Genomic DNA, 8,918 nt, shown 5'->3' on the forward strand with positions numbered 1-8,918 from the left:
CGTCCTGCCTCAGCCTCCCAAACATCTGGGATAATAGATGTGCACCATCACCTTTGGTTAAAAGCTACCACTTCTTAATACCATCACATCGTGCCTTGAGTTTTCACCTGAATTTTGAAGAGACACAAACTTTCAACCAGAACATTGATATATATGTGTGTTTTAGTATTGCGTTTATTAAGACCAGACCCATAACACGTGCACACATATGCACACACATGTCTGAATACATGTGTGTATTATATATACAGTTCTCCTGGAAGCCTAGGATTCAGAAGCCAGAGAATACATCTCACAGGTCTCTTTGGTTTCCTGCCACTCCACTTTATTAGCACATTTTTCCTGGAACGCTAGAACATTCTTCTTACTTGGGGAATATGAACCCCGGCCCACAAACCAGATATAAACAGAACCGTATTTTCTGTAAGTCGGTGTAATCTCTGACCCTAAATTTCCATTCTGCAGAGCTCTGGGCAACTTAACCTCGGTCTTGGGGCTGCCACTTCCCCAAGTTTGGGGCTCCCCTGGGATGTGGGAATGTCAGGGTGGACCCACACTCTTTCACTGTGATGTCATTTGTCACTGTCCATGCGGCCACCCAAGATGTAGCAGCTTGCCACCACCTGTCTCTTGGTCCAGAAGCATCCCACGCGGCCACTTGTAATGCCACTGGCTTGGCCTTTTCTCAGGATCTGCCACCAACGGGGAGGCTCTGCCAGGAGGCAGGGCGGGACAGCAAGTTCAGTGTTCTCGGGCAGAGCCTTTCCTGCTCCTGACCATTGATGCATGTCCATGAGTCCCTTCCCCTCCTAGCTTCTCCCAGGCACCCCCCCCCCGAGCAGTCCTCCAGGCCCAGGATTGTCACCAATCAGAAGCCAGAGAGACCCATAGGCCATTTCTGGGTCCTGTCACTCCACAAGCCTCACGGGTACACATATCGAAGTACCAAGCAAGTCCCCCATGGGAGCAAAGGAGAGGGAGAGAAAGAAACTCCAAACGTGTTTGTGAGATGCGTGTGGTGGCAGGATTCTGGGTTGGCACCTGTACCGCCCTGCCCTCCCTCTGCGTGAGAGGCAGCTGTGCCCGGCTGCCACTTTCCTCTTTTTAAGTTGATTAAGTTGATTAAGTTGACCAGGTGACACGGCATGACTTTAGGTGAGCTTGGAAGAAGGCTCAAGTTTCTGACAAGACTCCGGCCCCAGGACACACCCCGACTGCAGCCTCAGGAAGAGCCAGTGCAGATCCCGGCACACGGGCCGTCTGCCCTACAGGACAGAGAGGAGCCCAGCAGGGGTGTCACCCCTGGTCAGTGGGTCTGTGGTAATCTGTTACTCAGGGCTGGAAAGCCAGGACAGTAAGTCAGCTGACAAAAACATGGCCCAGCCAAATGTGCTTCATCTTGCCTGGTATAGTTCGATTCTGTGTGGCCTCCCTTTTTGTCCTCCATCATTTCCCAAAGGAAAAGAAGATGGTCTGAAGGCCCAAGCTAGTAGCCCCCCAGGGTCAGGGTGTAAAGACATTCAGGAGGCTCTTAAACCAACGTCTGTTGACTCCCAGAGCCCCAAAATGTCTCTCCTAAGGGAAAGATCCAGATTCAGATGTGTTGATGAATAGACATCAGATGCAGAAGACAACATTTTAAAAACTTGTTCATTCTTTTTAAGACCCTGTTGCTCAGTTTTTCATTGCTGCAGTAAAATGCCTGAGATAATCAACTTAAAAAGAGGAAAGGTTTACTTCCACACAGTTTTGGAGGTATCATTGGTTGGTTGGCCCCATTTCTTCTGGGCCAATTGTGAGGCAATGCATCACGATGGGAGGAAATGGCAGAGTAAACTCTCGTTTCATGGCAGCCAGGAAACAGAGAGAGGAGGAGACTGGTGTCCCCTAATCCCCTTCCAGAGCAAATTCCCAATGCCCTAAAATCTCCCACTAGGTGGTGCCTTTGAGAGCTTCCACTGCCTCCCAACAGCACCAAGCTGAGGACCACACCTTCAACACTGGGCTCCTGGACACTGCAGGTTCTAATTAATAAAAGTAATAAAAAGGAGAAAACCAAGTCAGGACTCTCAATTCTGCCATCAGGCAGCTGTGCAAACCTGGGCAGGTCAGTTCACCTCTCTGAGCCCCGAGGCCTCATGGAGAGAAGGCAGACCAGATGCTCCCATGGCCCCTTCTTAGAGGGCCACTCTTCACTCTGGTGGATAACTACTGAGGTCCTCAATAGGCCAGGCCTGGGGGATGCAGCTGCCAATCAGACCAAGTCCCAGTGCCCTGGGCTTATGTTTCCCATGGAGTGGACGAGGAAAGCGGGGGTGCTGCAGGGCCCGGTTCCTGCTGGCTGCCTCCTGACTCCTCTGGGTGAAGTCTCAGGTCGAGGCCCACCTCTCCTGCATCACAGAGTCCTCACCCACGACAGGCGCAGGAAAGCCAGACAGCCACGTGTGTTCCAAGTTCCAAGGCCCGTTCTACTGTGGCCTTCTGAGCACAACCCTCCCTCCAGTCCACGTGGCCACGGAAGGAGAGAGAACCCACTGAGAAGTAGAGCCAGTCGTAAAGTCCTTGCTTCGCGCCTGGATGGCCATCCTAAGTGACAGCCGCCATTTTAAGAAGAGTTTGCTTTCCCGCCCCAGGGCCTTTCTGAGAAGGGCCCACCACTCGCTCCTACCAACCCCACCCCTCACCTTCCACACTCAGGCCTTTCCAAGCCTGCTCCTTAAAGGTCCCAGGACCCAATCTGTGTTGCCCCCTCCGTCTATGGAGAGATGGCCCTTATTCGTCAGCTCTGACACATAAGCTCTGTGGATCTCTGCCTGGGCTCCTCCTGCACTTCTCGATGGCCCGTCTCTCATTCCTCTCTTTCCCTTCACACACACACATACACACAAATGCACACACACACACACACACACATGCATATACACATACACACAAACACTCACATATACATACACATGCACACATACAGATACACATACACATACGCACACACATACACACAAATGCACACATACGCTCTTCTCTGAGCAGACAGCCAAGCCTTTTCCCACCATAAGCTGTCTCCTTCAGTCCTCTGGTCACTCTGGCCACTCTTCCCTGGACACTTCCAGCTGACCAGATCCCTCTCAGGAGTGTGTAGATCAGGCCAGTCACCCTCCTGGACACGCAGTCAGTGCACGCAAGCCCGTCCTGTCTTCCTCCACTTCAGCCGCCAATCTCAGGGAGCCCACGGCCACCATCTGCAGCCCAAGCCTTTCAGCAGGTGCTTTTTATTGCACGTGATAAAGTGCAACTCCAGCTGGCTCTGCAAAGGGAATTTCTTGTCTCACTCTGCTTGTGAATTCCAAGGCTGGGGTGTGGCTTTAGGCAGGTGTTTTTGTTGGTTTTGATTAGAGCATTATAATCAACATGGTATTTGGATGCCTTCTGACAAAATTATATATGCAAGGAATTTGATTTCAATCTCCTTCCCTCCCCCCGCTCCCTCCCACTTTTTTCTCTACTGATCTTCCTTCCTCTCCTTTATTTTTGATTGGCATATATATATATATATATATATATATATATATATATATATATATATAGTGACATTCCCTTTGGTACATTTACCTATGCATACAACACAGTCCTAAGTTCACATTTCTTCCCCTTTCCCTCCCTTCCTTCTTTCCTCCCTCCTTCTTGGACCCCACTGATCCTCCTTTTATCTCTCTGAGATCCCATCCCCTACTCCACTAACTTCTTTTCCTTATTTCGCTCCTGCTTCCACATTATAACAGAAAATACTGACCCTTAACTTTCTGTGTCAGGCTTATTTCACTAGCATGATTTTCCTCCATTTCCATCCATTACCTGGCGAACACCACTGTTTCGTTCTTCTTCATGGCTGAGTAAGATTCCATTGTGTATATACCATATTCTTCATAGGACTAGAAAAAATAAGAGACCCAGAATAGCCAAAGCAATTCTGAACACGAAAAGTGGTGCAGGAGGCATCCCATACCTGGTCTCAAATTATCCCACAGAGCTACAGGAGCCAAACCAGCATGTAATGGGCATCAAAACAGACATGAAGATCCGTGGAAGAGAAGGAAGACACAGAGACAAACCCACATACTTACAGCCATCAGATACTTGACAAAGGTGCCAAAAATACACGTTGAAGAAAAGACAGCCTTTTAACAAATAGTGCTGGGGACACTGGATATCCACATGTGGAAGAATTCCACCCCCTATGCAGGGTGTACAACTTCACTCTGCAAAAAAGTCAAATCAAAATGTATCAAAGCCTTGGGAACTAGACCACAAACCTTGCCACTGCCAGGAGAAAACAGGGTCAACACTCCACCGTGTAGGCAGAGCCAGGTTTTTAATGAAGGTTTCCATCCTTTGTCTCCTCCTCTGCATTCCTGCTCCAAGTCCTCCATTGGAGGAGCTCATTCTCAGTGGACACTTCTCTATGGGGCACAAATGGCCTCCAGTTGCTCCAGCCTCCTGTTCTGCAGAAAGGTTAGCACCCCAATGAAAGAGCACCTCCTTCCCAAGAAACCTGGTGGGAAGGTCCTTAGAGGACTCACGCTTCCCCAAGATCCAGTCACCAGGGCAGGAGACGGGGTAGTCTAATGCATCCAGACCAAGTCCCAATCCCATCCCACATAGGGCCTCCCAGAGGAAAGAGTGTCTTTACAACCAGAAAGGAAGAGTACTCAGGCAGGGACAGTAAGCACCCCCTCCAGTCGTGTCCAGCATGTTTGGCCTCCCCAGGTACCCTCTTGGACAGGGGTAACACCCAGCACTGGCCATGACTGTATAACAGTCCCCTCAACAGAGATGACTTTATATGGAATAAAATTTCACATATGTGATATATGTTTTTAGCTAACATCATCAATAATTCTTTGACACATTTTAAATACTAAATAGTGCTGTATTTCATGATATAGCATAATTTGCCTACGTGCTCCGTCTCTATAGTTAGGCATTATGTTATTTACCAGTGTAAACAATTTTCAAATCTTTTATCAAAATCTCTAATTATTTCCTTGGAAGAGGTTCCTACAAGTTGAATAAATGTGTCAAAGGATATTTCAGAGTCCTTGATACATATTACCAAATGCTTGTTCAGAAAGATTGTTCCCACCCGCCCCAGCCATGTATAAGTAAGACCTTAGCGACCTTGGAGACTGAGTTGCAAGGTACAGGTAAGCCCACAGGTATTGACTGGCCATTTCCAGATTCCAGTTTAGAGCATGGTGAGCAAGGAGTTTCTCCTGTAAGACCACCCAGGTCAAAATGGCCTAGTAGGAAAGTTTGCATGGGCCGCAGTGTCTCGGTTCCTTTGGGCGGCATGACAAAATGCCTTAGATGGGATAATTTATAGAAACAGAGACGTATTGCTCACAGCTCTAGAGACTGCAAAGTCCAAGATCAAGGCACCAGCAAACACAGTGTCTGATGAGGCTGCTCTGCCTCAGGATGGCGCCCTCTGGCCTCATCTTCACAGGACAAAGGGACAAACAAGGTGTCCTCAGCAGGCAGGAGGGCGAGAGCACTCCCCACAACCTCTCAAGAGGGTCTGATGGCATTGTGAGGACAGAGCCCTCCTGACTTCATTGCTTCCCAAGGGGCCCACCTCTCATGCACCCACACTGGGAGTTAGGTTCTGAGATTTGAATTTGGGAGGACGTGGACATCTGGGCTCCCGTCCTGTTCTCTTTCCTGACAGGCCTCGGTGTTGCCCCACCCTCCACTGCCTCAGGTCTGTGCTCAGACGTCACCTTGGCCCCCTGACCAACGTAGATAAGCAGGACGCACAAGGCTCTGTCTTAACCCGTCACCCCGCCCTTTACTCTGTCCACTGCCCAGCACCAGGGCCGCCTGACATAGAAGGACATGCTTGTTGTCAATCTCTGCCCTCCGCAAACCAGAGCCCTGAGTTGTGCTGCTGTGGCCTCAACTCCAAGTCCCCAGTACCCTGGACTGCAGGGTGACTGCTTGCAGAGTGAGTGCCTGAGAGCGCCACAGGGAGCTGTCGTGCTGGGCCAGGCACCGAGTCTGGGGTCCTGGCCAAGGGAGCAGAGCTGAGGTGGATCCAGGAAGAAGACCTGGGAGCCGTGTAGGGAGAAGGGCCAACACCCTGCGGTGGGGGGCGGCATGAGATGGGCAAGAGGGGGCATCGGGATGCCCTCCAGGCCTCTGACTTGCCCTGCATTTCACTCCCTGGAGCTACCAGGGAAGAATAGACAGCAGTGGAGACCTTGAGTTCAGGTTTGAACGTTGGCCGTTGAATAGGAGGTTCCATCTAGAGAAGTGCGCTAACAAGAGCCACCTCTTGTGTTCAACGGAGCCTGCACCCTGGGCAGTGGGGGGCTCCAAGGGGCTGGTGGTGTCAATTCAGCAACAATAGGATAACCACCCCCTTCAAAAAGTGAAGATTTGCTTCTTGAACATCCGGGGCTTGGCTTTTCTGAGGAAACCAATTCAGAACCCTCCTGTTTAGATGGTGTGATACAATTCAGAAGGTGAAAGAGAGAAGAAGGAGGTCCCCAGATGTCAGGGGCATTGCCATCGGGCTGACCAGGAACCTTAGGGGCTTCTAGAAAGTTTTGCACAGTGGAAGTAGAAAGATGTTCCCCGAATGTTTTTTGATCTAGATGTACAAAGAGATTGAAAATGAGAGTTAAACAGAGGCTCACAATCCTGAGAAACATGACCTCGCGACAGGGGAAGTCACAGCATGGGTGACAGTGGGCCCCATTCCACCTCCAAAGAAGCTAAGGTTTCCCATCAGCCAGGGACTTGCCCACAGCCTGGCATAGTGATGACAGCCCTCAGTCGGGAGGAAGAGAGATGAAAAGGCTTTCTGTGCCTGTAGATGAAGTCCTTCCCATGGACCCCAAGAGAGGCCAATGACAGGGAGACTTCACTGGAACGGCCACTCTGGTTGACCATCATGGCCACGGGCTGTGAGCAGTTCTGTTTTAACACGTGTGAACCAAACCCTCTGCTTTCGCAGGCGGGAATCTTCTGGCCGATGAGCGGTGGCTGGAACTGTGTGATTTGTGAAAATGCATTGTAATTAACTGAGCTTTAAAAACTGGCTTTGAAGATCTCAGTCTTGGAAATAAATGGCTGTTGACTTGGAGAAAAAAAAAAGGCACCTTCTAAGAAGGTGATCTAAGCTACTTAACCAACACGAGGCTTCTCAAAATTCACCTTGGAGAGGTGATTTTTAAAAAAAATCTATATGTGTTCAAAGGGGATTAATTTTAACTTAAAAATATGTTAGTACTCATCAAAATAAAGAAAACCTTGGCAAAGTTCAAGTTCAATGAGAAATATCAATATGAACTCGTGTTTTAAAAGGGTTTCCAGTTCTGTCACTCCCAGGAGCACAGGGCTCACCACACCTGTCTATAGGCTGCACTCACAGAGAACCCAGGGCCTAGACTTTGGTCCCCAACACTCCTGTTCAGATGGTGTGATAAAACTCCAAGCTCAGCATATCTGAGTACCAGAGAATGTTTTCCAAACTATGTGGAAACTATATGCCCAACTGTTCTTATCAAAAAGAAAGGACACACTGCAGTCCCCGGAACACACTCATCTACGGGAAATCACGAGGCCAAAGGAGGTTGAAGGAAAGGAACTGCAATCTCAGCCCCCAGACCTGGTAACAGTCTCAAGAACATAAAGATATAATTGGAAGACTCACAGCTTTGGGGACAAGAGTCCTCTGTGTTTCTTCTTTGCTAGCAAAGCAATAAACCATCTTTTCCTTTTTCTCAAAAAAAAAAAAAAGAAAGATATAATTGGAGTAAGCTTGAAAAAAAATCAGTGTTTATGTCCTTTTTTAAATATTAAGATAAAAAGATAAAATGTATTATTTAATATATGGAGAATGTAGAGATGAAGTGACCTGAAAACTAAGGTGGGGACAAGTATAAAATAGTAGTAAACGAAACTTAAAAAAACAATTTTAAAAAACCAAGACCACGTTAACCACAGGGTCCAACAGTCATGCTCTTTGGTATTCACTCGATGCATGTGAATGTTTGCAGTAGCTCTATTCATAATTGCCTCAAACGGGAAGCAACCAAGGTGCCCTTCAGTAGGTGACTGGGGTAAAGTAACTACAACACACCCCAATAATGGAGTGGTCTTCAGCCACAAAAAGAAATGATGGTGACCCGCGATGGGAGCAACTTGAGTCATGTTACTGAATGAAGGAGACAGCCTCAAAAACCCTACATACTGTGTTATTCCAGCTGTATGACATTCTGGAAATAGAGGATGGTAGAGATAGGAAGGGAAGGAAGGAAGGAAGGAAGGATGGAAGGAAGAAGGAAGGAAGGAAGGAGGGAGGGAGGGAGGGAGGGAGACAGTGGTTTCCAGGAGCTGGGGAAAGACAGACAAATTGGCAGTGCGCAGAGGGTCTTTGGGGTGGTGGAATGCCCTGCATAATACTGTAATGGTGGACACTTGGTGTTATACACTTGTCCAAACCCATTGAATAGCCAACACCTCGAGTGAACCTAGTCTCAACTGCGGTCGGTAGTTAGTAATACCGTATCAGCGCTGGCCTGTCTACTAACTTTAGCATCTCACACCAACGCAAGGAGACCAGGTGTGGTGAGGGACCGTGAGAGGACCTATGGGAATCCTCTGTGCTTATCACTGAATCTTTCTGCAAACCCAAAAGTGCTCAAAAAATAAAGTTTATTCATTAAAATAAAACTGTTAATTTCTTATCTATCCACCTCCGAAAATGGACTGACATGGGATGAAGCCAGTGCTTCTGTTACAGATGTAATGCCAACTTAAGAGCAGTCCAATAACAAGGTATTTATCTATGCCTCACAGGTGTGATGAATCAAGGGACGGTCTTCAGCAATCTCTACCAAACCCAGGCGTGTGTC

The sequence above is a fragment of the Callospermophilus lateralis genome, chromosome 17, assembly GCF_048772815.1.
Source record: "Callospermophilus lateralis isolate mCalLat2 chromosome 17, mCalLat2.hap1, whole genome shotgun sequence".
NCBI classification, from domain to species: Eukaryota; Metazoa; Chordata; class Mammalia; order Rodentia; family Sciuridae; genus Callospermophilus; species Callospermophilus lateralis.